Source organism: Rhinopithecus roxellana, chromosome 6 (assembly GCF_007565055.1).
Source record: "Rhinopithecus roxellana isolate Shanxi Qingling chromosome 6, ASM756505v1, whole genome shotgun sequence".
In the NCBI taxonomy this organism is placed as follows: domain Eukaryota; kingdom Metazoa; phylum Chordata; class Mammalia; order Primates; family Cercopithecidae; genus Rhinopithecus; species Rhinopithecus roxellana.
Window position 1 is genome coordinate 41647134 of NC_044554.1, and position 27879 is coordinate 41675012.

At 45.6% G+C, this 27879-nt stretch overlaps 1 protein-coding gene across 3 annotated transcripts in view; it reads left to right on the forward strand.

Annotated features, from left to right (window-relative positions):
- Nucleotides 1-7429: 7429 nt before the first annotated feature.
- AUTS2 (activator of transcription and developmental regulator AUTS2) overlaps nucleotides 7430-27879 on the forward strand; it is a 99438-nt gene continuing 78988 nt past the window's right edge. For 2 of the 3 annotated variants that reach the window (XM_030932353.1, XM_030932355.1), the window contains exon 1: nucleotides 12005-12054. The gene's annotated coding sequence lies outside the window, so the exon portion shown is untranslated. Of the gene's footprint in view, nucleotides 8466-12002; nucleotides 12055-27879 lie in introns of those variants that run through there. The other variant, XM_030932354.1, reaches the window with a different exon arrangement.

A 27879-nucleotide genomic window follows, 5' to 3' on the forward strand; every position in this document is an offset into this window, starting at 1 on the left:
TTTATTTAATACTCACCACAACACTCTCTGAGACTTAAATACTCTTACTGGCTCCATTTTTCAGGTGAGGAAAACACAACTTAGGAAAGTTACCTAACTGTTCAGGATCAACCAGCTATCTTGATAGAGATCGGATTCAAACACATCAAACACATGTCCTAGTAACTTCAAGCCCACAGTCCTAACCATCAGGCCAGGGACCGTGAATTTTAATATCCAATAAGCCTGCTTTAAGGCATAATTGGAGCTGGCATAATTTAGGCAAATACAACCTGGCTCACCAAAAGCATCTTTTTTTTTTTCTTGAGACTGAGTTTCACTCTTGTCAGCCAGGCTGGAGTGCCATGGTGAGATCTTGGCTCACTGCAACCTCTGCCTCCCAGGTTCAAGCAGTTCTCCTGCCTCAGCTTCCCAAGTAACTGGTATTACAAACGTGTGCCACCACACCCAGCTAATTTTTGTACTTTTAGTAGAGATGGGGTTTCACCATGTTGGCCAGGCTGGTCTCAAACTCCTGACCTCAGGTGATCTGCCTGCCTCGGTCTCCCAAAGTGCTGGGATTACAGGTGTGAACCATCACGCCTGGCTCAAAAGCATCTTTTCCTTCATTCATTTATTTGTTTTTAAATCCAATCAAATTTAGCAGTGGAGAGTTGTCTTAAGTGTCTTCCTTTCCACTGAACACATTATTTTCCTCAGTTTATCATCTCTGATGACTTACACACTGTGTTCTACACCAGTCCATCCTTTCAGCTCATGCAGACATTTTGTATACATTTTCATTTTAATTACCACCCCCTCACTCTGCCTCATTTTCATATGGAAATAGAGGAGCCAGGTGTTGGATACGTGAGCCAGTAAGTAAGGCAGGATGCATACCTGGACTTAGTAGAGTCCCCCAGGGAGCATGGACTCAATATGAAATGCAGGTCACTAGACCCCAAGTTACAAACACCCATCAATATGACATGGTGTGAGAAAGAGAGAACCAAGTCCAGAGAGAAACAAGACAGTCACGACCAGGGGAGGCAGAGAGGCCTCACAGTTCTCATCACATGCACTGCTATAAAAAGTAAGATGGGATACCTACAGCCAATTGGGTGACATGAGCAGAGATTGGATTTATTTGTATTTTTCATTGCCTTTCTTTGCAAGGTTGTCAGATTCTGAATATTAATACCTTAATGTAGATTTGGTGGTTAAGTAAGATATATTTTATGGATTTTTTTATACTTTTTCCCCTTTGTAGTTTATAGTACATTGTGAAGTTTGAAAGTAAAATTCTTTTCCTTGACTTCTACACTTGGAAAATATTTATTCCTCCCTGTGTCTCAATAGTATGCATCATAAACTAATCCAGTTCAGCTTATTTACTTCCCTCTTGTTGCAGAGCCATGATCAATTGTAGCAACATGGGCATATAATGGCAGAGGTTTTTGCTTCACAGCAGTACGAGCATGAGCTACTGCATATTCCTTTCGGAGTGATAAGGAAGGAAGCTTCCATTTTCAGAATCTCCCATTCAGAAGGGGTGGGGGGGGGCACTGAGCAGAGGAATCGGGGGCCACCTGACGTTGACTAGCCCCGAATCGCTAAGGAAGATAACCCGATCCATAGTTTAAAATGAATCAGCCTACACAGGAGAAATCCCTAGGAACCAGAAAAGAGTTTTAATCTCCTGGGCTGAACAGCTTGGAAGGCAGAATATTAGGAATTAGCAGAGGTGACAAGTAGGACAACCTCGGCCTGCCTCCCAGTGGCAAGCGACCTGTTGACTCCAGTTCTCCATCCTAGGACCCTTGCTTGACTGCCATGAGTAAGAGCAGTGGGCACCTGAGTCAAAATGCAGATCCCTCCAGGCTTCTCAGTAGCTGTTGTCTGCCCTGAATGTTCTCCCAACCTTATCAGTTACCCAGACACTTGTTGGGAGCCCTCAGACTAACTAGCATGCTGGGACAATTTCCACCGTGTCTTCATTCTCTCTCATCATGGGTTTGTTGAGCAAGGCCTCCTAACTCTGTGCTAGGTACAAATTCCAAGATGTGGACAAATTCTAAGATGTGAATTCTATCCACAAGAAACCACGTGAGTTCAGAAGGCATGGCTCAGGGCATACAGGAGGATTTATCATCACAAACAGATAATAAAGTGTTGTCTCCAGACACACATCTGTTATTTATATCGCTGCTGTGGCATGGACAAAGACAAGCAAGACACAGTCCTTATATAGTCAAATTTAAAGCCAAATTGAGGTGGTGGGTCCTCCATACAGCGAAAATAAACAAAAAAACAAACCATGGCCAGGTGCAGTGGCTCATGCCTCTATTCCCAGCACTTTGGAAGGCCAAGGTGGGAGGATTGCTTGAGGCCAGGAGTCTGAGATCAGCCTGAGCAAAATAACAAGACCCTGTCTCTACAAAATTAAAAATTAGCCCAGCGCGGTGACGCATGCCTGTGGTCATAGCTACTCAGGAGGCTGTGGCAAGATGATCCCATGAGCCTGGTAGTTGGAGGCTGCAGTGAGCTCTGATTGCGCCACTGCACTCTAGCCTGGGCAACAGAGCAAGACAGCATCTCAACAAAACAGAAATGCTTCTGCACCAGTAAGACATCATTTTTATAGCCATAGGCAAAACAGTAGTACTCTTAAAACTGGAAATTACAATTTAACGTGTCAAAATGACATAATTGGGATGCCTGCTATTTTATATTTTAAGAAATTGAAGCCCTCACTGTTAAGAGTTTGATCACATCTTAAGGCCTGGCAAGCTCTTACAACGTTTTGCTGGATTCAGGGTTGACTTTATAATCTACCAAGAAGATCCATGTGGCTGGGTGCAGTGGCTCACGCCTATAATCCCAGCACTTTGAGAGACAGAGACAGGAGGATCACTTGAGGCCAGGAGTTCAAGACCAGCCTGGAAAACATGGCACAACACCATCTCTAGAAAAAAAAATTTTTTAATTAGCCAGACGTGGTGGTGCACACCTGTGGTCCCAACTACTCCCAGCTACTCCCAACTACTGGAGGGGCTGAGGTAGGAGGATCACTTGAGCCCAGCAGCTGTAGTGAGCTGTGACGTCACCACTGCACTCCAGCCTGGGTGATAGAGCAAGACCCTATCTCAGGGAAAAGAAACACCCTTATTAGGAGACCCAAGCTATCCACTGTCCAGGTTCTGACCCTATCTGGAGAGATTCTTTGCAGCAGGTCCTCTGTAAAGATGTCGCTCCATATTAGAGATGGTACAAACCACTGTCCCCATCTTATGGGACTGGTGTCATTTTGCTGTTCATGTGGTTATTTTCATTATTGTGGTGATCCCCACTGGGAGAACCCAGTAGTAGGCAAGGCTATGGCCATTGTGGCCCTAACAAAATACACTTCTATTTTGTTGGTCTCCACGGTAATCAAACGAAGTGTGCCATCTGTAATCATAATAGACAACAAATATATCCTCCTTACTAAGTGCCAGGCGCGGTTACTGAGAGGTGTGGCTCCTGTTAGCTTGCTTTATAGATAAGGAAACTGAGGCAGAGAGAGTGAAGACATTTATCCAAGTTGTCCTGGCTCAGAAATGGCAGAGCCATGATTATAAACCTGATGCTGGCTCTGGGGCCCAGCTCCAAACCTCTACCCTGAAGAACAAGTAGAAACTGGGATTTTCAAAGCTTACAGAACCTTTAGAACTTGAAAAGAATGGAGCCTTCCATAGTTGCAGAAATAAACCAGGCATGGTGACATCCTTCCCAAGGCTGGTTGGAGTTATCACCCTCCTTCAGTGATCTTTTCAAACGACATCATCCATAACGAAAGGCTCGAGGAAATTCTTGTAAATACTTCCTCTTCCTTTAAACCACCTCAAGAAGCACACAGCACATGCTCTGTTAGAGGATGCCTGAACTTCTTTATATTTAGTAGGGGGAGCACAATGAAATTAATGAACTTTCTCTGTGTAAAATGCTTAACAGAAGACTAGAATTTGTAAGAAATATTTTGCTAAAATATATTTAGCTTAAATCTGATAATTTGTGATATAAATTGAATCCCATCTCAGATTATAATCTTTAAGGATTTGCAAGTATAGGCCAGAGAGAGTGGTTCATGCCTATAATCCCAGTACTTTGGGAGACCAAGGTAGGAGAATCACTTGAGGCCAGGAGTTTAGGACCAGCCTGGTCAGTATAACGAGACCTTGTCTGTACAAAAAAATAAAAATTAGTTGGGCGTGGTAGCACTCACCTGTAGTCCCAGCTACTTGCAAGGCTGAGGCGGAACTTTAGCCCAGGAGTTCCAGGTTATAGTGAGCTATGATTATGCCACTGCACTCCAGCTTGGGTGACAAAGTGAGACCTTGTCTCTTAAGTAAATTAATAAATTAATAAGAAATTGAAAGTATAGATTGACTTACAAGAATTTTCCTTTGTTTTTAAACCTAGTTTAAATCTTTAGATGTATTTTTGAGATTTGAGGAAGAAGGCTCCATATTTTAATTTAGCTTTACAATTTTTTTTAACTGATTAATCATAAACTTGGCTAAGATCTTTGGGCATATATTAAAAATTATTTCTGAAATCATTAATCTAACACCAGAGTGGAAATTGAGTCCACATTCTTGCTCTCTGCTTTCTAATAGGAAGGGTTGCCACTTTCTAAGACTTGTTCTCCTTAGATTGGGTTCAGAGGCTAAAAGTGATGGTAAGAAGCCATTAGCATTTAGTATGTTAATTCACCTCCATGTAAGAGAAAGGATGGCTTCCAGCCTTTCACTTGGAATCTTTATATTACAATTCCAATAAAAGGAAGTTAAATTTCTCAAGGAAAAAAACAAAACAAAACAAAACCATTTTCCTGATTGTTGAAAGTCAGCCCTCTGACCTGGATTCAGTCACCTAATACATGGATTCTCGAATTTCGTTTTCTTTCTTCTTTCTGCCTACTTCTGATGCTGTTGTGTACCTGTTCCTCTCCAATTTTGACATTCATTCCCATCCCCGCTTCCAGAAAGCATGGGGAATAGAGCAGTTTGGAAACCAGTCAGAATGGGCTCATGCATGGGTCTGGAGAGAGGTTGAGAAATGAAGCAGGGTCCCAGTGGGTAGTGCTCTGCAACTGGGCCAGCCAGGGGACCCTGGGGAGCAGGATGGAGGTGGTCACGGTGTCAGAGGCTTGGCTTTTGGCATTCCCAGGTTCCTCTTGATGAGAGATCATCAGAAGATCAGGACACATGCAGATCTGGTTGAGTCCGTCATCTGAGGCCTAATCCCTGATAACTATTGATGATTCTTTTTTTTATTTCTTTCCTTTTTTTTTTTTTTTTTTTGAGACAGAGTCTTACTCTGTTGCTCAGGTTGAAGTGCAGTAGCGTGGTGTGATCTTGGCTCAGTGAAACCCCCACCTCCCAGGTACAAGCGATTCTCCTGCCTCAGCCTCCCAAGTAGCTGGGGTTACAGGTGTGTACCACTACACATTTTATTAGTAGAGACAGGGTTTCGCCATGTTGGCCAGGCTGGTCTCGAACTCCTGACCTCAAGTGATCCACCTGCCTTGGCCTTCCAAAGTGCCGGGATTACAGGCATGAGCCACTGCGCCCAGACTGATGACAATCTAATGCAAAGCATGATAAGAGTCATAAGTGCCACGTGATGAAGGCACCCCTGAGGGCCAAGTGGTTTCAGCTGGTCAGCTAAGCTGCCATGCCATCGTGCTCTCAGTTTACCCTGTACGGGATTGAGCAGGAGCACAGGCAGGACCTCATGCAGTTTCTTCCCTGTAACACTGATTTTGCTAGAACAAGATAAGAAAACTTCCATTTTGATTGTTCCAAAAGAAACAACCATTTAATGTCTTCTCTTGAACATTTCATGTCCACCTTTGACCTATCCTGATACTGTATAAACAGCTTCAGAATGAATGTCACGTCACTGGAGGACCACAGCTGGTTTTCGTGACATCTTGTAAGCAACTGGAAAAATCCATCTCCAGACCTATACCTTCTGAGATGCCTTTTCTTCTGACTTCTCAGGAGGTAGTGATAGAGAAAAATCACTGTTACCTGTCTTTTTAAAAAGATTTGTATAACAGCACATCGTGCTACCGGTTTGGGGGAGGGGGTGATGAAGCTAGAGAGAGAGGGCTTCTTATTTCCAAACTTAGAGGGTAGAGGAGGGGGAAGTATGCCATACAGCAAGCACCCCCCCCTTTTTTTTTTTAACTTGAGAGGCTTTTCAAGAGTGCCATGAAATCAAATAGTGATAGATATGCAGCTTCAAAGAGGCAAGGAATGGCCATCATTATCTTTAAACCACTCTGCTTGTCGTTCGTATGTGGTGTGCATCTCTCCCAACCCCAGTTCCCTTCCTCTCTTCCTCAACCACACTCCAGGTAACGGTGGCACTGGGAGGGGACTCGGAACTGGAGTTTTCCTCTCACCCCACCCTGGTGTGCCCACTGCACCCCACAACCCTACCAGATGCAACCTAGGCCTTGCTTGCCCTTTTTCTCATACTGGGAAAATTGCAGCAGCTTTTCCTCTGCACCAAGGGGGGACCTTGTCAAGCTGCAGGTGTGGAATTAAAACTCCAGATGTTTTCAGAGGGTTTCCTCGCCCCGAGTGTGTTCTGGTGGGAGTGGGTTGCTCGGGAATCTGCTCAGTGCTTCATTTCTGGCCATTCAGTCCCCCACACCCTCTAGGGGCACTGCACTGTGCTCTAGGGGATACAGACGGGATACATGTTAGGATGATAGGCATAGCTGCTGCCTATGTAGCGAGGCTTTGCCATTGCTTTGATTCTTTCCCTACATTCGGTGAATGCCAGGGAAAGCAACAGGCTCCACTGTTGTGGATGCAGTGTGCACGTGTCAGAGGGTATGAGGAGTTGGGAGGAGAGGATTTGTAAGTGGCCAGTTCATGCTCTCAGTTATTCATCAAACCGAACACACTGCGATCAGTTGGCTGTGGTGGGGAAGGAGGTCAGGTGAAGACCTTTGTGTTCTGAGACCCAGACCGTGATCCCCGTCTCCATTATCCCCAATGCAATGATTATTTTGCATTGAGCGCCTACTATGTGCCAGGCCTTTTACATACATGACTTTCCCACTGATCCCTCACAACCGCCCAGACAGCCTGCTTTTTGCAGATGTGACTGGCCTGGTGGCAATTCAACCCCAGACTGCGGGCCTAGTGGCCTTTCCCTGCCATGGCGCAATCGTGGAAGCGGCAACTGCGGGGAGGGTGAGGAGCGGTGCAGTTTCCGCCGCGCCTGCCCGCGGGGAAGGCAGCCGGGGGTACCCGAGGGCTCGAGCCGCGGGGGGAGCAACAGCTGTCGATGTCGCGCCCGGGGACCGCACCTCCGCTGGGCCGACCCGGCGCCGGGGCCGAGAGGAGGGGCGGCGAGGGGCGGGGCGCGCGGGGCGGGACGGAGGAGGGGCGGTGGCACCGGCGGCTCGGGCTCGGCGCGCCGAGGAAGTCCCGCTCCGAGAGCTGCGAGCGTCTGGAGGAGGCGCGCTCGGCGCAGTCGGGGAGTGAAGTCCGGAGAAAGGGACCCCCGTGCTGCCGCCGCCCCCTCCTGCCACCGTCCAGCTAGGGAGCCCGCGGCGGCCGCCGATGGAGTTCACTTGAGCTGTGATCCGGCGGGAGAGGCAGGCGCCCGCGAGCCGAGCGCGGGCCGGAGCCCAGCCAGCCCTGGGCGCTCACCCGCCAGCCCGCAAGCTCCGGCCAGAGGCGCCGCCGCCCCGCGCTCCGCCGTTGTTGCGCCTCCCGGGCCGCGCGCCGGCGAGATCCGCACAAAATCGACTCCTGGAGCGGCTCCCTCCAGCACCGCGGCGGGCCCAGGACCAGGCAGCCCGCGGCGCGGCTGGAGAGGCGGGACCGGCTGTCGGGGAGCCCCGGGCGGCCGCCGGGGAGAAGCCGCCGCGCGCCCTCCTCCTCCCTCTCCCTCCTCCCTCCCTCCGCACATGGTCTCCTTTGTCCTGTCGCCGCCGCCGCCGCCTCGCTCTTAGCTCCGCGCGCCGCGGCGGCGGCTCGGGCCGCTCCTGTCTGCCTCACCCACCCGCCGGCCGGCCCGGGACGCGCCTCGCTAGCCCCCGCCGCGCCAGCCCGGCCCCGCGCGCCGCAGGAGCGGCCGCGAGACAGTGGCGAGCGCGGGCCGGGAGATCTCGGCGGGCGCGCTCCTCCAGCCGCCCGGGGCCTCGGCCGCGCTGGATGTGTGCGCGCGGCGCCGGCTCTCCGCCGCGCCGAAGCTGTTGCCCGGTTCGGATCTGGTTCGGCGCCTCCGCTCTCGGACTTTGGCGAAGAAGGAGCCCAGAGACTTGTGGACGGAGCCCGGTCGGGAGTTGGGCGTTTTCTCTTCGTGTGTTTTGGTGGTTTCCCCCCTGGTCCTTGACGATCGCCCTTCGGGAGCCCTGCTAAGGAACCAAACCATGAACTTGGGGCTGACTGGACCGCTTAACCCTTTGCGACCAGGTAATGCAGCCCCCGGGGCGCGGCTCACTCGCCTACCGCCTGCGGTCGGAAGGGAGGCGGCCGGGTCGGGGGTCTTTTGTTGCGGCGGCCGGGCCGGCGGGCAGGGGTAGCAGGGGCGGGCTTCTCGCATCTGGCGCGCCCAAGCGCCCCTTCGCCACCCCTCCTCCCTCCTTTCCTCCCCCCTCTGTGGCCCTGTCGCCCGCCTTTGTACTTTCCTCCTTTGGCCGGCCGAGCTCGGCCGGAGCTGCGCGGTCGTGCCCGGGAGGGCCTGGCGTTCGCCGCCGAGCTCCGATGTGGGGAGGGTGCCGGGGCCTGCGTCCGCTTGAGCAGGGGGCCCTAGCGTGGCTCTGCCCGCTCCTGGGGTCGCGCTTCCCCCGCGCGGAGGTCGGGATCCCGGCCCACACGCCGGGATCCCTCTCCAAAGGAAGCGAAAGGAGAGCTGGGCTCGGGTTCGGCAGCAGGAGAAATAACTCGCGCTTAAGTTTTCAGGAGGTTTCTGTTCTCTTGTTCGAAAGCCCCCCTTCCCGCCTGTGCGGGTGCGGAGGGCGGCCCCCGGGGTCTGCGTCCGAAGGGGGTGAGGGTGGACCTGGAGCAGGAACCGCTGCGTCCCACCCTGTCTGCACGCACAGCTTTTATAAGTTTTCCTCATTCTCCGCGTTCCCGCCTCCAATCTGTTTCACTTACTTAACTTTCCTTTAAACGCCAACAACGGCTTCTAGCAATATTTTTTTACATTCAAAAAAAAAAAAACAAAAACGAAAACGTATTCCCCCTCCCCTTAAATAAAAAGCAGCCAAAAGAGAGCTTTGGTTTTCTGTCAGTTTTAGATTCAACCACTTCATGCCTCTACCCTCCAAAACCGAGCGAGGGGATGAAAGGAAGTGAGTAAAATCTTCAAGTCTGTAGTGGGTGGAGGTGCCCCCTGTTAGAGAGAAGGAAGAGCTCAATTCGTCGGTTCATTCTGGGCTCTCCGCTTTTCCATTTGAATAATAATTAAAGAAAACAAAAGCCAGGAAAATGGTCCAGGTAATAGAAGGAAATGCAGACTATTTTCTGAAAGCAAGGAAAATAATGAACATCCCCAAGATTAAGACCCAAGGAACGAAATCATTTGTACAAATGCTCTAAAACCCTAAGTAAAAAGAAAGTTCATTGAGGAAAAGGAAAGGGTACTCGTGTCGTTTCCCCTGAAGATTTTGGCTAAGAAGCTCTTTTCTGACTTATTAGGACAGTGGTCGGCCATAGTTGTAACCACCTGGATAGGAGAGAGAAGGGATCCAGAATGTTTTCACGATCAACCAGAGCCCCTTTGCAGTGGTCATCTTTCGGGTGTTTTTCTGTGGAGGCCTTTCTGAAGCACCCCGTTTCCCAGTTGCAAGAGGCATGGTGGTCCAGCCTTGTGACTTGTATCAGCCAAGTAAGGGCTCAGAAAGCTTTTAGTCGAAGATACACTCCTAAGCCTCTCTGAATATCCGGTCAGACTTACTTCCTTAATAACTTACTGGTCGGCGTCATAATAATGACATCCTTAAGTTTGGTTCAGACATTAGGATCACGTAAGTGTCTCTTTGTGAATCCCATGTGGAGCTGACAAAGGTGGCAGAAGCAAAAGGCCTGTTCACCCACAGCTTCTGTCCTTTTCACTCGAACATACACGCACACACACACCAAGTGCAAATAAAAACTTGGTCAGGAACCATTTCCTTTCCCTGTTTATGCTTTTTGCATTCAGACAGTAATTTGTTTTTATATTTCTTGGGGCCAATTAGACTCACTTTAATAGGTAATCCCAGAATTTTCAAAGGTTATGTCAGTTTGGTAAAACACTTTAATACACAGACTTGTTTTTTCCCTTATATCAATTCATTAATTTTGTAAGCCATGAATTTAACGTGAATTTACATTCAAAAGGAATTCCAACCCGTTCTAAGAAACACTTTTTCATGAAAGGATGGTAAAATACACATATCTTGAGTTTTTAGCTGGGAAACTCACATTGCTAGAAATCTCACTTAATATTTCAGTATAGCATCATCATGTAATTTTTGTCTTTATAACTCGTTATTCTTGATCTAGGTATAACTTGTTTCTCCCCCATTAACTTTTTTTTTTTTTTTTGACAGTTTGTTTTTATGTAAAGGTACTGTTATGTGTAGTTTAAGATATCAGGAAGGCCCTCTGTATTTTTCATTATTCCTGCAAAATAGGAAAAAATCTATCTAGGGTTTATGGTAAACTGCATGTATAAATGTGTGCACTTCAATATTTGTTTTGCACATACATTCATTTGTGTCTGGATTTGTTAATCATATGAACACCCCCATAAAAGAAATGTTAGAATTAAAGCGAAAAACAGTCTTAATAAAAATATTTTATCTTTCTGTATCACTTGCATTGAGAACTAGAACATGTCCCCCAGATGTACACAGGAATATTTCATCTTTGTCAGTATTACATGGAAGGACTAAATTGAATATCCTCTTTGTCCGTAAAAGCTAGCCCCAGAGTCCAAATATGCTGTGCTTCAGAATTCCCACTCCCCCTATTTCCTATATTTCCTTTTCCATAGTTATTCAACATTCTAGGCTTTTGCTTTCTCAGAATATGCATCTCTGTTTATCAAGTGTGAAAGATGAGTGATTTCTCACAAGGGTTATGTAGCAAAAACCACAAATATAGCTTGGCCATTATAACTTTAAATGCAGATATATCCTCACATTATGTAGTGGAGATGCTTAATTTTTAATTTTCAAGTTCTAGAAATACTCAGTGCTTCTGAAACATTACAGCATTTTCCTTCAAAGCGACTTCCATGTTTATTTTCCAGAACATTAGTGTATGATTTAAATTGGCTTTAGTTTTACTGTTTAAACAGGCTTATTTCACCTTCCTCGAGCCACTGTAATAATTAGCAGACATGTTCTCTAGAAACTGGAAAGGAAATAATGCTGGTGGCACGCATAGTGGTCGGGTTTTTGGGCAGGACGGCTTGCGTCTTTTTGAACACCAAGGTCGTTTGGTTACTGGAAGGGACAGGGATCTTGGAGTCATCAGATGAATCTTTTAAAAAAATTAATTTCTGGCAGTGTTGGCTTACACTTTTTAGTGAGGAAAAGCTTAGTGTTAAATAATAGGCATTTCTGATTTGTGAAAGAAAATTGAAAAATAGGCATGTCTGCAAATACCATGAAAAGCATACCATTTCCAAAATAATGATCTGTCAACGAAATTGCAAAATCATGTGAATGAGCTGAATTGCTTTGTGTACCATCTCATAGAAATATGTTTTGCACAGATAATGTGTCTAATAAGGACACATTTTTAAAATCTGATTTTTTCCCCCCAGCAAGTAGCTGCACTGCAGGTCTCTCTCAGGCAGTCAACTAGCACCACCTTATGGATGATTTGGGGACATTGCTGCTTCCCTGCTAGGCTTTTGTAAAATGTAGTAAATTGATTTAAAATAATGGGAATGTTGATGGTGATGACAATATTAATGACAATAATAATGCGTTTTTTCCCCTTCTTGTTTTTCAGGCATCGGATGCCAGCTCTGAAAAACTCTTCAACACTGTTATTGTAAACAAAGGTAAGACCCATTCGTTCTCCTGAGTAATGGTTTATTTTTATGTTACTTTCATTGTCATTGCCTAGGAAGAAAGAAGAGCCAGAGTGATCTTTCTCTTTTAATTCTGAAGCTACTGTTGATGTTTTGTGTTTTTGCTTGAGATGAAAGTCTGCATACTTTGTGATGCATTAACAACCAGTTTATTTTAAAAGAATACATTGAGTCCCTATTTAAATAGATTTGACTAATCACTACTACTGTGTGACTTTAATATAGAAAGCTGTACTAGAGAAGAATAGTTCTCAAAATGCCTGAACTTTATTGTTACTTATCAACTACCCAGCAGTAGGAGAAATATAAATAGCTGATGTGCGATGCAGACTCTAGTAATCAGTGGATGTTTAGAATTCACAGTATTATGGTCATAAACCAAGCCTTACTCTGCTGTGGGCTTTCTGTAAAGTTAATAAACGAGCAAGAGGGCAGAACTGAAATATGCACTATCCCATTAATTTCTTCCAAACCACAATCTAGAGTAAGAGAGGCTAATGATACAGCAGTACATTAAGGGAAAACTAACCTTAAATCATTGCCAATAGGTTTCTGCGCAGTTTTCATTTGTTAGCAGTATTGTTGGAAATAATGAAATTTAGGGGAGTCTCTAATCACGGGCTCTGAAAGGTGTATAATTTGAAAGGTACAAACCATATAAAGTATTTAATCTTCCCCTTTCCACTATCGAGCCTGATTTAGGGGCTGGCATGATAATTGCTCAGTAAAGATGTGCTTTCTATGATAATCTCTTTCTGTGTTACATAGACGACACTTGGTAACACTTGAACAGACTTGGGCCTTCACAAAGTGAAATTTGAGACCATTTCAGCCTTCTGTAGTTGCCTTGGCTAGCATTTTTGCTAGCTGGTTAGTAAGACATTTCCAAGTGCAGTTATTTTGAGCTCCCAGATTATTTTAGAATTTGAACCAATTGCAATTTTAAATAGTACATTATGTTTAGAGTTCCCTTGAGGTGTATGTGATTGCTGTTACTCCCAGAATTACTGTCATATTGAATTTTATCTTTTTTTATTGCCTAATGGGGTATTCCAGTTTTATATTTCATCATATTTTTTGATGGACTGAAAGTTTGTGTAAATGTGTTATCCATAATGCTAAAAGCCCAATAAAAGAAGATGTGCCATTCATAGCATACAGTGCTCGTGGGTAAAAATGCACCATTGTCTACCACTTGGTGTTTCCTTGTGAGAAAGGAGGGTGATGGGAGAGGGAGATTGGGGTAGAGGGCAGGTCACCAAAGGCAGGGCTTCTTCGTTTCTGCGGCCCCCCAGGACCTCTGCCACTCCCCAGGACCTCTGCCACTCCCCAGGACCTCTGCCACATGTGACTGTGTCTGTCTTCTGCTGATTCGCTACTAAAAGCTTTGGAATGTATTTCCCCTTTCTGGGATCTGGCCCTAAAATAAGAGTCGGCTCCAGGACCTGCACTTTGGCCACCATTGCCCTGAAAGACTCTCTTCAGGGCGGATGAACAGCTCGCCTTTGCCTCTTCCCTCTGGTTCTTTCCCCCCTTTCTTTCCTTTTCCAATCAAACGTTTCCCACATTCTTATTTTTGTTTACTTACAGAGTGTGATTTGTGGCATCTATTTGGTTGTGAATAGCCCTCCCCCAACAGGGTGCCTTTCTTCTGAGCTGCTTTTCTGGGGGTGATTTAGTTGCCTTGAAAGGATTAAGGTTTCTTTGTGTACACTAAAATCAACATAGGCTTTTTCTAAGCTTTGCTTGGGAAACCATACACAAATAAGCATTTTAGTTGATGGCAGATTATTCCTTTGCCCCTTATTTCCATCAGAATGGCCTTTCTTTTCTCCTCCAGAGTTTCCCCTTAATGCCTTATGCTATTCCTGTTGGTAACATGAATGACAAGAGACAGAATCAGTGTGAATCCAGGTGGTGCAAAGTAGACTTACTGGTATCCAGCACCCCCTTCCTCCCTGGGGAGAAAGAGATTAAGGGGGGTGCGGAGGGGGAAAGCATCGGGGACAGTTTTGTTAAGGGGATTAGTATTCAGACTGCTAAATATCAGGAAAACAACTTCAAAAAGGGATTCATTGTGTAGTGATAATGTCAATAATTGCTTCAGGACAGGTGCAGAGTCTTGTTATAGGCTTGTGGTTTTGGGTCTGTTTTTACTCCGGGTAGTCGCAGTGTTTACAGGATGGATGGCTGACAAGGCCTTCAAGGAACTGTCAGCTTCATGCACATCAAGTTCAAGTTTTCCTGTAAGGCGGCTTGCGTGCCTGAAAGTCAGGTCTCCTGTCTTTGTCCAGTAACTTTAGCCAAGAGCAATAAAAAGCATCGTAAGAAAGGGCAAATTTACACCAGGTAACAAACACAACTGGGGAAGTCTTCAAAGCCCCAGCTTATGGGACAATCTAACCGGAGTACTGGGGAGCTGACATGTGTATCCCTCCACCTCCAGATGTTTAAAGTTACACATCACCTCTCCCTCTCAAGAGGCTGGCAGTATTCTGGCCTCACAGGAGCGTGGCTTTAAGCTGCTGGTAAGATTATGCTGCTGAGCCTGGTGGCAGGCAGATTTGGTCCATAAAATTTCACTGTGGGAGGGCAGTGCTAATCTCACAAGCTGATTGTGGTGGGGATTGGGGGGGCACAGCCTTGATGTTGGGCTGCACAGTGTGGAGATGAAGCTCAGGCAGAGGCAACAGGGGCCATGGCTGGAGGCCCATCAGTCAGCTCGTGAGCTTGAATAAGTCATTTACTATCTTTAGGTCAAGATTTTCAATCATAACGAAACCTGTTCCTGGGCCAGCATCTCTGGTGGGGATAAAACAATTAATTGGGAAGGGGCAGGAGTTGAAACAGAGTGGGTACAGTGAGTATATTTTGTATCACTTTTGTTCATTGATTTTATTTTGACTTTCCCTATGTTGTAGACGCCATCCAGTTTAATAGAGATATTTGTGTTTAGGTGTTCCAAATGGTCGCTTTCTTCTGATGCCTTTTATTCCCTGCTTTAAAACAAGTTAATCAAACAGCACGTGCTTGCATGTACACACAACTTGCCCAATGAGGCCTGAGCATTTCGAAAGGGGTGTGGCATTCAGCAGGGCTTAGCATTGTAGACACAAAAAACAGTTTAACTTTAATCAAGGTCATGGTTGCTGTATTTAATCTTTATGTGTTTAAATGTTTACAGGATGTTCATGTGAATTTTATGAATCCTTCTGTCCTTGTGACTCAACCATCTGCCAAAGAAAAAATTAATTTTCCCAGTGAGACAGAGGCACAGAGAGAGACTTAGTGTCCCTGTTTAGTTGATTGAAATGCTGTAGGAGCAACAGGACCGGTACCCCAAAATCTGGGGTATTTATTCTAAAAAGGAACGTTCAGTCTATTCAACATGGCCAGTATTTATTATCCTCTCTTGCCTACTATAGATCCTTGGTGGTGTCACCAGTTTGGTCTGTAGACAAAAGTGCAGAAAATGAGTTCTTCTTTGCTGCACACAATTATCCTGCCAACATAATGAATCTTTCCTAAAACTCTTGGATTGCTCCAGAGCAGAGCTGCTTGAGGAGGAAAGAAAAAAAGGGAAGCCTGTCTGGGAGGAAAGAGAACACTAGTAGGGTGTCAGGAGTTCTGTGCAGCCCTCTGTTTCTAGGATGCCAGTCCTGGCGTGTGGCCATGGGCTAGGTTAGGGGAAGAGAAAAATCCCTGAATCGCTGCCTCCTTGGTTCAGAGCCCTCCTTCCCAGGATTTAGCCGGTAACCAAGATAAGTCATAGATAGACGATGACGAGTCAAGTCATGGATAGACAGTGAGAGGGGCACCATGGTGTATTTTACCCCGTGACTTTCTCACCCCTTCTTCTTCCTTCAACTTTGTCTCAAGTTGAAGAACTGGGTCCTCCTGGGGAAAAGCCCCCTGAGTTAGCCATCAGGGAGCTGTGCCCAGCTAAATGGGCATTTCTGAATGACTTGAGGGCATGGATTTCCTCCAGCGGGGAATGAGGCCCCTCATTCTGCTTCTTTCTACTGTGAGCACCCAGTGTCTCCTGAAATGTGAACAGCAGCAGAGCAGCTGCTCACCCTCATAGGCAGGACCCCACCTCACCTCCATCAGCCTGGGAGATTCTAGTGGACACTCACCAAGAAGAGCACCAGATGCAACAGTCTGGCCACCTGGAGCCCTCTCTGACCAGGACTGCTTTTCCTCTCCCAGTCTCTCCCAGGCCTGTTAGTGGAACACACCCGGCCTCTTCTTGGGGTTGGTTTTGCACTGAGAATTTCCAGTGGAATACAGATGAGATTGGAGCCTTTAGGTTAGTGGAGCCTTTGGATATTTTTGGCGGTACGGTTCTATCAGCATTGTAGAAAGAAGACCTAGCTTAAAAATTGCCTGAAATCTGAGGAGATGAGGTAAGAAACAAGTTACCCAGCGACACTGCTGGCTTAGTAACCAGGTACCTAATTCTTCAATGGCAACCATAGGACCTTATTCTTTAGGTTTAGACACAAGGGATTTTCTTGGTTTGGTGACAGGTAAAAGTCATATTGCCATCAAGGTCACCGTTGACTTTTAAGAAAAACGCATTCCCGCTGAGCATGGTCGCTCACACATGTAATCCCACAACTTTTGGGAGGCTGAGGCAGGAGGATTGCTTCAGCTCAGGAGTTCAAAACCAGCCTGGGCAATATAGCAAGACCTCATCTCTACTGAAATTCCAAAAATCCAGCTGGGGTTGGTAGCATGTATTTGTAGTCTCAGCTACTTGGGAGGGTGAGGTGAGAGGATCACTTGAGCCCAGGAGCTGCAGTGAGCCCTGATTGTGCCACTATAGCCGGGGTGATGGTGTGAGACACCATTTCAAAAAAAAAGAAAGAAAGGAAAGAAAGCCCTTTCCATGAAATAATTCTGAGCATGAAAATAATGCAGTTGACTGTGGAATAGCTTTCTTAAGAAAAAAATTTCGTTTAGAGTTTAAAATCCCTTCATAATGAACATATGGAGACCATTTTACAATTCCTCCTAGGGTCTCGGGTTTAGTCGTAGGGAGGACATGATGTAAAGTGCATTCCGGATGTGCACAAGAGCAAACTGTGCCAGTTTCAGCCTCTGTAAATTAGTTTTGTTTTTATCATGCCTTAAATTCCACATAAGGGAAAGTTAGACCATCACTCATTTAGTTTTCTCCCTCTGGACCTTCTTTGTACTATTTCAGAGCTTTTTCTTGAGTTTTTAGGAGATAGAGATGTCTGGAGAGTTAAGTAGTATTTAAGGGTAATTGGTGCTTGATGCAAGAGACAAAGGAGTTGTGAGTAGTTCAGTCCCTCCTCCTACTCCATACTGCAAATAGCATGCAATCAGCTCCTTTTGTTATGGAAATTGACCTTCCTATAGAAGCAGAGAATTTGTTGTATAGAATCATCCCTTGAGCCTTCTTGGAAACAGATGCCTTGTACTGTTAGTGTGAAACCACCAGTAAAGTCAAAAAATATTCCATGTTGCAGGAAAGTGTCTCCCACCATTTTTCCAATAGTTGCTTTTGCCGAACTGATCTTTTGCCGAGAATGCATGTGGTGGTGTATCCTGGGATACTGGATCCCATCACTGGAATTGTGAACTGGGTGAAAAATCCCAGGCATTCAAAGTGATCTTGATGATGCCTTTTGGGTAGAACTTTGACAGCTGCCACTTTTCCGTCCTGAGTGCCCCTGTGATGGAGGAGGCATAGATTACAGTGTAACCCATTCCATTCTTTTAGTCAGATGTTCAAACATCACTCTGGTTACTTTTGAGCTCAGTGGAAAGCCCTTGACTTATACTGGGCGATTACTGCTGTCCTTTGAAAGAGTTTTCTCTATCCTTGGCAATATTGACCAAAAAGCTTGAATGTTCATCAGCCTCTCTTCAATCCATTCATAGTTAGTGTTTTGTGTAGTTAATGATGTAGTTAGTATTTGGTTGTCTCAGAAAGTAATACGCATTCATGATAGACAATTGGAAGTGAAAAATATCAGATCGGTTCTGTAGAGTCTAATGACAGTTGAGTGACAAAGGGCTCAGTCACGTGGGCCAACCCCAGACAGGAGGGTTCCTGAATGGAGGAAGCCCGTGGCTAGCCCGTGGCCTCTGGATTATTTCTAGTTTCTGACAACTGCAGAAAAATGTTGTTTTCTCTGAAAATGTATGTTTATTTAACTAGGTTTCTTTTTGCTTCACAATCTGGATTCCATTCAGTCAGTTACCACTCCAATTAACTAACAATTATTTAACATTAACAGTAATTACAGACGCCAGTTAAGCGCCTACAGATGTCAACTGTTAGCTTTGTACCTAATCACTCAATGAAATGGAGAAAGTTCAACAAACATCAATTAGCCAAGCAATTAGTATGAGTTAGGAAAGAGCATGTTATCATGTGTGAGCTGATTCAATTTATTTTATTTTGGCAGTAAAATACACACAGGCAAGCAGCAATACGTTCCTCAGATAAGATAAAACTCTATTGTTTTGCAGCTTACATAAGAATTCTTTTCCTTTCCTGTGCATAAGTCAAATACACTCTCGTCTGGAATTTATTTAACAGAATTTGTCTCAATTACTCCGAAAGCTCAGTCTCAGGAAGCACCTTTGGTGAATTATGAATCCAGTGACTGTACCGTATAAGGAAATGCCAGAATACTTCAGTGGAGAAAATGATTGGTTTCCACTCGAGTAATCCACTCCGTGCATTGCGGATTTTTACCACTTTCTTCCCGAACCTCTGGTGGAACGAGTGCAACAGTGATTTTATTAATTTCATGGTGCCTGAACTTTTACTCAGCTGTCTTTTATTTAGCCTGGAGCTAACATCAAAGTATTTTACCTACTTGCCTAGTCTGTGCTTTTAAAAAGTAGAAACAGCTGTCTATTGAAGATCCATGTCGTGAATTCACCAAGGAGATTCCAGACTCTCCTGAACTCAGAAGTGCTGTTCCACTTTCTTTTTCCCCCCCTCCGCCTCCTCCACCCACAGAACTTGACTCCTGCCATGAGCTGAGCTTGCCTGGACTTACTGGGAGAGTGCATTCTGAGGCCTGCTGTGATTCTGTGAAGTGGCCCAGAAAGTGGAGATTCATTTTACCTCCAAGAGGAAAGTTGGGCATAGGAGCTGGGCCTCTGGTTCTCCTCCTACAAATGATTTCTCATCAACCCTTAAAGCCCTTGGTTGGGAGTGGAAGAAGCCAATCCCTCATGGGGTGCTCTGCCAATCCCTCATGGGGTGCTCTGTCAGGTCTGTGTGCATCTTATGTGCAGAATTTTCCATCCGAACGAGCCTCTCAGCATGAACTGAATGCGAGAGTTGGGAAAAAGTATTCTGCCACTGGTATGGCTTGGGGTGAAGGGCCACCTTGTCCCATGTGCAGTTTCTGTTATAAAGCATTTCCTGGTATACACTACCACACCAGTACATGCTGGATCCTGACAGATGTCTTTGCTCTTCTGCATCAAGTCATCAGGTCTCTGTGAGTCTGCTTTGTCACATTTTGCTGCAGTAACAAAATAGCTCAGAGTCCTACAATAACTAAAGTCTCATGTTAGGTGTCATCTGCCAATCAGCCGCAGCTTTCCTTGTCTTTGTTCTAGGATCCAGGCCAAAGGAGCAGTCCCCATCGTGGTTATTCTTCGAGTAAAGGGGAAAAGAGCAAAGACAGAAGCAGGGAATGCCTCCACTTGGATGTGGGTGTGGCATTTCTAACAATCTCATTGGCCAGAACAAGTCACATGACCGAGCCTGCCATCAGTGGAGTAGAAAGTAAACTCCCACAGGGAGGAGCACAAGAGAAGAGGAATCCACAGGGGTGGGCCTTGGAAGGAAGAGAAAGCAAACACTGCACTGGTGATGCTATCTGCTACAGGCCCATTCCAGAAATCTGACAAATCAGGAGCTGTTGTCTCTTACTGTGTTAATGCAGACGGAATGGAGGGTGGCTTACATAGCTCTGATGATGATCTCAGTAGGCTTTTCTGTTAGAGACCTGGTAGCCTAATAGCCATTTGGTAGGAGTTTATATTAAGTTAGATCTGATACGTTGTCAAGAAATTAATTGCTTTCTTATTGTTTACTTGGTTAACTTATTGCTGGCTTTGAGTGACTTATGGAGAAGTTGCCCCAGAGTGCAGAAATGACTTCAATGATTTGCAAAGAATAATTGTTGGACCGGCCAGCTGTTTAGACTCTGCATAATTAACCCGAGGAAGCATGATGGCTATACAACTTTACTGCAAAATAGTATGCATTGTCATGGTTACTTTGAACATGGGCTTTGGATTTAATATTCTCACAGACACTGCTTTGAATCCCACTGCTTTGAAGACACTAGCTGTGGAACTTTGGGCTACTTAAAACACCTTAGAACCAATTTTTCCTTCTGTAAAGTGGGAATAACCAAACCCATCTCATGGAGCTCTTGTGAGGATGAAGTGAGGCAATGTATAGAAAGTGCTTAGCCTACCTTGTACCATATTTTGATCTAATTATACAGTGGGCTAAGTATTTTACATACGTTCTATCCCCTAATCTTCATAGCAGCTCTTATTTAGAAGAGAATTTTAGAAATAGCATCTCCATTTTATAGGCAGGGAAACTGAAGTTAGTTATGAATAGCTAGCATTTATTGAGGACTTTTCTTTTTGCTAGGTATTGTTCACTTTATATGTAATTCACTCATTTTTTAAATGAGTAAACTGAGGCTCAGAAATTAGGCAACTTGTCCAAGGTCATGCAGCTAGTAAGTGGTGGAGCTCGGTCCAGCTGACTCCCAGACATGTGCTCATAGCAGTCATACTGTGCTGGGCTCTGGGGATATGGCAGAGAATAGAAAGGAAGAGGATCTCTGTCCTTCCTGAGGGAGATACACAACAGGATGGTAAAAATTCGGATTGGGGGAAACTGGGTTCTATGGGAAGACACTGGCAGGAACCCCCAACAAGGACTTCCCTAGGGCTTTTCCTCCCATACCTTCCCAAAGTATTTCATCGTCTCATAAAACATAAGGTCCTGGAGGTTCTCATTCAGGACTTCTCCAGGATGTCAACCATTATCCCATCACCTGTGGCCAAAGGCGCCATAGTTACTGCAGCGCAGCGGGGCTCAGCTTAAGGCATCTCCAGTTTCCTCACTCTTCCATGCCCATTCTTGTGCCTTTGTGTGAACTGATCTTTAGTTTTCAGCTAGATTTTATTAGAAATGATTTAGGAATTTCAAGCAGGGGCATTTCCCTAGCAACCGATGACATAAGCACAAAGCCCAAATCTGTGCTGGGGAGGATGCTGTTAACAGGGAATGGCGTTCTGTGGGCTCCGATCTGCGTCTCTGACCCTCGTAAACCTTGTCTTCTAAAGAAGGAGGCTGAGAGCACATCATTGCTTTTCTAAGAGTCCTTTTGAAGAGGGAAATGTCTCAAGTGTGCCCGTTAATAGACTGATGTGGGAGGCAGTTATATTTGGATGCCTTTAAAAGCCACTTGGAAAACATTTTCCCCCTCTTATCTATCACCTTTCACATCTCTCAGCAGAGTAACACTAAAACCTAATTTTAGCCAAGATTACATCATTTTCTCATTCTCTCTTTATAGCAGGGAAAGGAGTTTCCGTAGTAAAGCTCCTCTCCCCGAAAACCCAGCTCCTCCGCAGGACCTCTTGGGCTTCTGTGAAGGCTGCTTTATCCATAAAGTTTAGTTTGACAAGGAGTCTTCTTCTGAAAGCAGATTGGTCAGCTGGTAAATAAATGACATCAGCGGTGATTCCATTTATATTCCTTCAATTGGCTTAAGGTAGAAGCCATATTGAAACTAATTCTTTTCCTTCACATGTTACTGAGCCCCAACCATGGAACAGGCTCTGGAGGTAACAACACTGAATAATAGATGACACGCATCTGACTGGAAGAGTAAAATAGTTTAAATGTATTTTGAAATGTAAAAGTAGACTTTTCAAGTGCTATAATAGCAAAGTCACTAATTTAAAAAAAAAAAAAAAATAGCCTTAAGACTTTCTTAGGTGGAAAAGCTGATCTGAGGTGAGCCCTGAAGGGTCAGCAGACCAAAAATAGACCAACCCTCAAACTGCAGAATTATGTCTCCCATTTAGAGAGCCCCAGAATCTGCCAGCTTATGCTCGTCATTAGACTAAAACCTGCCCCTTCGAGTTTTCCATTTTAAAAATTGATGCTATTGTCAAATGTGTTAATTAAGCTATTGCAAAGGTTTTTGGCAGTGCCATAAAGATCTGTACGTCACCTATCAATAGAGTCCACTTTTTAAATGTTTCTTCAGTTAGATTTTGTTTAAACCCTTTTTTTGAGACCCAGTCTCTCCTTGTTGCCCAGGCTGGAGTGCAGTGGCACCGTCTTGGCTCACTGCAACCTCCGCCTCCCAGGTTCAAGCGATTCTCCTGCCTCAGCCTCCCGAGTAGCTGGGATTACAGGTGCCCGCCACCACGCCTGGCTAATTTTTTGTATTTTTAGTAGAGATGGGGTTTCACCACGTTGACCAGGCTGGTCTTGAACGCCTGACCTCGTGATCTGCTCGCCTCGGCCTCCCAAAGCGCTGGGATTACAGGCGTGAGCCACCGCGCCTGGCCTTGTTGTTTAAATTCTTACCAGGTTGGCCTGCCGCAAGGAGGTGGCAGGAGGGAAGCCCCATAACTCAAGCCTGAGCAAGACTATTTGTAAAGTTGAGATCACTCCATTTGACTTGCTTTTCTCATGGGTATCATGAGAAACTAGGGAGTGGCCTCCAAGACTCCTTGTGAATCTAAAGACCAAAGTTTGTGTTAGAAGTATTCTAGGGCCAGCCAGCACGGTGGCTCACGCCTGTAATCCCAGCACTTTGGGAGGCCGAGGCGGGCAAATCACTTGAGGTCAGGAGTTGGAGACCAGCCTGGCCAACATGGCAAAACCCTGTCTCTACTAAAAATACAAAAGTGAGGTGGGCATGGTGGCACACGCCTGTAATCCCAGCTGCTCGGGAGACTGAGGCACGAGAATGGCTTGAGCCCAGGAGGTGGAGGTTGCAGTGAGTGGAGATAGCGCTACCACACTCCAGCCTGGGCAACAGAGCAAGATTCTGTCTGGAAAAATATTTACATATATCTTTTAGGGCCTCTGAGAACCTGACGCTTCTGCAGAGGGCACACATTTTCCCTGCTAACTGTGAATGAGATTCTGAACACTTAGCATTCGAAAGCAGTAGTGCCTTGTAGCCGATACCAGGACTTCAGTCCTGAACTTGTGAACAGAAATATAAGCCTCTCTCTTCAAGAGATTGCACCTGTGTAAGCAAGCTCTTAAAGGTAAGAGGGGATTGAGTCCCGGTGCCAGAGAGGAGTAGAAAAGACAGTGGCCACAATTTGAATACCAGCTGTTAAGGTATTATGGTATTAACCTCCAGAATAAGAGTAACAATACAGAGTTCTCCTTCTCCGCTTGCCTGCATCTTGGGTGCTGTTAAAAGAGATGATTTATCTGCTCAGTAAATGTTTATAAAACCCCACTGTATATATAAGTACTTAGGGTTCCTTTGTACTTGACTTCTCAAGTGGAATGACTGTCATTTGGACCACTTCCTAGGCAGGGATTGCTGCAGGTTAGATGAGGGTGGGGGCAGGGGTGAGATACCAGAGAAAGTGCTCAGGAGCACCCCAGGGGCAACTGCCAGGCAGCTTCTTTTTCTGTGAGATGACTCATTTTACCACCGCGAATTGAAACGAGGCTTGCATGGGCCATTGTAGATAATCGAAAGAATGTCACCACCCTCCCATCTGTCTTCAGCTGTCACAGACTCACACGCCAGGCATTTCATCAGAGTTCTGGTACTTCAAGTTCATCTAGGTCTTTTTGACCGAAGCAATCTGACTTCCTACGTTTCTTTTGCTAGAAGGTGATAATAATGGCAGCTTCATTCACTCAGTGCTTCATTTGCTGTTTGTTGGTTTGTGACTTGATTCGCAGTCTTTTTGTGTCTTTGGGGGGAAGTTGGGTTTTAGAGGTGGCACACACCAAAATCATGAATGGATTTAAGGAGGGAGGGGCTGAGCTAATTTAATTGTTACCAAGTCCATAATGTGTTCCTTGGGAGAATTCCACTTGTCTGGACTGTGCTCCTCACTCTCTGAGATTGAGAACTGGAGAAAGGAGGAACGTCACAGACGAGACGGCAAGAAGCTTAGAAAAACAAATTCCTGGATTTGGAGCAGTGTGCTCTGGTGGAATATTAGATGACAAACTACATTTTGTGGTTTTGTTTTGTGCAGTTGGCTGTAGGGGCCACATGGCCCTATGTAATGACCTCTTCCCAAGATGTTAGACATCAAATCAGTTTGGTTTCTACCCCCACGGGAAGAGGAACTCCGGTCGCAAAGAGGCAGCTTGAGAATAACTGGTAAAGGATGACTTGCCATTTCCTCACTGGTCTCGCCTGCCAGGAATAACTGATATTTGACCACATGACCCCGTTACAACCTGTTACCCCTGTTTGGCCACGGCCTCACCCCCCTAGAGCACACCTTCAGGTCAGGCTCATGCCTGATTTGTGCCTTTTTTCCTTCTCAGGACCCTCCAGGTTGAGGGAAGACAGCTTTACACCTCCACCTTCTGTATTAGCTCCAGGATAAACTTGAAAACTGCCTACTGCGAATGTTCTTTTTTTTTTTTTTTTTTTTTTTTTTTTTTTTTTTTTGGCATTTTAAAAGTTAAGGCCGACTTTGCGATCCCTCTCAGCATCCCGCCAGGTATCTTATCTTATTCAAATATCCTAATTGCTTCTAGGGCTGCACATCATCCTAGCACCTAACTGACAAAATAGACCTTCACCTGAGGGCCTCATTATGCTTTCTGCTTCTGCCAAAAATACCTCCACAATACCTGCTCGACATCCTGGGCTTCCAAGTGACAAACAAATAATTGGGTGAAACAAACCCTGGGCGCCAAGCAGCTGCCATCGGTGTCGAAGCACAGAAGAGTCCACGGCAATAACAGTCACGGCGCTGCCTGGTTCATGTCAGAGCAAATCTTTGAACAGTGAGTTGTGCTGACACCAGAGAATGACAGCTTTGGAAATGGCATGCTAGTTACTGCTGCAAGTGAGGCCTCTCATGTAGACCATGACAAGCGGCTGTCATTTCCATACAGGTGAACAACTGACATCCTACAGGGGGGAGGACAGGAGCCATGCAGGAGGCTGTGTTTGGCAGTAGGTGGGGCCAGATTTCAGAGAGGAGTCCCAAGTACCGGCGACCCTCGCAAAAACTGGCCTAAGAACACACTCTCTTGGCGTGCCCCTTTACTCACTCCCCACTCATCTTCTCTGTTACCTCTTTAGGGTTCATCTGAGAGAGGGCTACAGAAATACAACCCAACATGCTTAAAGGATGTTTGCGTTTTCACTCTGTTCCCTCCACATCTTTTCTTTTTCTTTTTCTTTCCTTTTTTTTGAGACAGGGTCTCACTCTGTCGCCCAGGCTGGAGTGCAGTGGTGCAATCTCCGCTCACTGCAACCCATCCTCCAGCCTCAGCCTGCCAAGTAAGCTAGGACTACAGGCACAAGTCACCATGCCTGGCTCACTTTTGTATTTTTTTGCAGAGACAGGGTTTCACCATGTTGCCCAGGCTGGGCTTGAACTCCTGAGCTCAAAATGACCTGCCCACCTCGGCCTCCCAAAGTACTAGGATCACAGGCGTGAGCCACCATGCCCAGCCTCCTCCACATCTTGATATGTCAGGGATTGGGTTTCTGGGCACAATGCTTATTATAGAGTATGGAAAAGGCAAGGTTTCTGCCGATAAGGAACTCACCGTGAAATGGAATGGGTTAGATGAAATTCAGTGCAGAACTGGGTCTAGACCAGTGGTTCTCAAAGTCTGCATCAGCAATATCTGCATCCTCCGAGTGGTTGTTAGCCATGCAGGATCCCTGCCCCACCCCAAACCTACAGAAATGGAAACTCTGGGGGTAGAGTCAGAACTCTGTTTTTACAAGCCTTCCAGTTAGTTCTAATGCAGACAACTCTGGTCTAGAAACAAGGAAGAACATTTTGGCAGTGAGGTTTTGTAAATGCTCAGATGATTCACAGAATCGCTGGGTGAAATCATGCTCTATCACAGGGTCTGTTCTTAGTTGGGCGGTCTTTTTTTTTTTTTTTTTTTTTTTTTTTTTTGAGGCAGAGTCTCACTCTGTCGGCCAGACTGGAGTGCAGTGGCAGGATCTCGGTTCACTGCAACCTCTGTCTCCCGGGCTCAGGCACTTCTCCTGCTTCAGCCTCCTGGGTTTTTTGTTTTGTTTTGTTTTGTGTGTTTGTTTTTAAATATAAACTTCACCTGATCTGTTCAAAGTGACCCTGCACCTACCATTTCCAATCCTTCCACTCTCTATAGCCTTGTGAACAGGCCTCCTGGTGTTTAGCGTGGTTGTGACAGATGCTAGGCCTGTGCTTAGGGCTCTGCTCATCTGACTAGAGTTTGAAACCGTGACCTTGGGCCAATGTTATGCTGTAACCAGCTGAGCTAACTTGCTCAACCGCTTCTCAAAGACAAACTGTTCCATCGAGTTCCTTCTTGGCAGGTGCTGCATCACCAGTGCTGGCCTGCCATCTGTGTGAAGGGCTATCACAGCACAGAACATACACACGTACTGGGCAAATGTGCCGTGATTCCCACTAACTCTTTTGTAAACAAAGTACTGTGTGAATTCTGTTTTAAACTGCATCATCCAGGATTGTAGAACATTGGGCAGCAGGGTTTTGAAATCTTTTTTTCTTCCGTATTGAATATTACAGTTTTAAGGCCATAAAACTAACACGTAAATTGAGGTTTCCCCAAAAATGTAAAACTGTAAGAAGTTTCAGTAAGTTACCTAAATAGTAAAGCTTTTTCAGTTGTTCTTCAGGAATAGGCATCTTCCAAAACTAGTTGTGTTAAAGTAGTGGTTCTCAAACTTTAGCCTGCAGCAAAATTAGCTAGAGGACTTGTTAAGGTACAGCTTGCCGGCTGGGCGCGGGGGCTCACGCCTGTAATCCCAGCACTTTGGGAGGCCGAGGCAGGCGGATCACGAGGTCAGGAGATGGAGACCATCCTGGCTAACATGGTGAAACCACGTCTCTACTAAAAATACAAAAAAATTAGCCGGGCGTGGTGGCGGGCGCCTGTAGTCCCAGCTACTCGGGAGGCTGAGGCAGGAGAATGGCGTGAACTCGGGAGGGAGAGCTTGCAGTGAGCCAAGACTGTGTCACTGCACTCCAGCCTGGGCAACAGAGCAAGACTCTGTCTCAAAAAAAAAAAAAGATACAGCTTGCCGGGGCCCCACCTCCAGTGATTTATGATTCAGTGTGTCTGGGCTAGGGCTCCAGAACTTACATTTCAAGTAAGCAGGTGATACTGATGTTTCCAGTCCCTTAAGAGCACTGTGTGATTTACATGGGTTAAATTTAAATGCCTTTTTCAATAGGGAATATCATACCACTCAAAGGTGTGAAATGTATCTTTACATGTTAGATGAAATTGACACATGAAAGTGAATTCAGTTTTATCATCAATCAGGAGCTTTTTACAAAATGAAAATTTTCAACCCAAATTTAATATAGAAAATGTAGAAATGAACCCCCAGATATACCCATTACCTAGATTCATATTTATCAAGACTTTTCCACAATTATTTTTAGGTGATAGACTGGATAGGATGATGTCCACCTTTTTTTTTTCTTTATTGCTGAAATATTTTAAAGCATGTCTCCGACAACATACCATTTTACCACTACGTACTTTAGTGC